This window comes from Platalea leucorodia, assembly GCF_965183815.1.
Source record: "Platalea leucorodia genome assembly, chromosome: 33".
NCBI lineage: Eukaryota > Metazoa > Chordata > Aves > Pelecaniformes > Threskiornithidae > Platalea > Platalea leucorodia.
Genome location: NC_138855.1, coordinates 132,961 through 133,459, shown reverse-complemented (window position 1 = coordinate 133,459; position 499 = coordinate 132,961).

Here is a 499-nt window from a genome sequence, read left to right as displayed (position 1 = left end):
CCATAGCCCCCCAAAGAGACCCCATTTCCCCCCCTAGACCCCCCCCAGGACCCCCTTGCACCCCCTAGACACCCCATTTCCCCCCCAGGACCCCCTTTTCTCCCCCAGACCCCCCCCTAGAGACCCCATTCCCCCCCCAGGACCCCCTTTTCCCCCCCCAGACCCCCCCTAGAGACCCCATTTCCCCCCAAGACCCCCAGACCCCCCCCCTAGAGACCCTATTTCCCCCCCAGGACACCCCCCCCCCCCATACCTGGATGCGGCCGCAGCGCTGGGCCGGCCCCCCCTCGCGCAGCCCCCGCACGTAGACCCCCATGTTGAGGTCGCGGCCCCCCCGCAAGCTGAACCCGAAGCCCCGCGGCCCCCGGGGCAGCTCCACTGCGAACGGGGGGGGGCCCCCCCATGCCTGCAGCACCCCAGGGCTCCCAGTTACCCTCCCAGTGCTCCCAGGACCCCCTCCAGTTCTCCCAGTACCCCTCCCAGTCACCCCCGCCCCCCC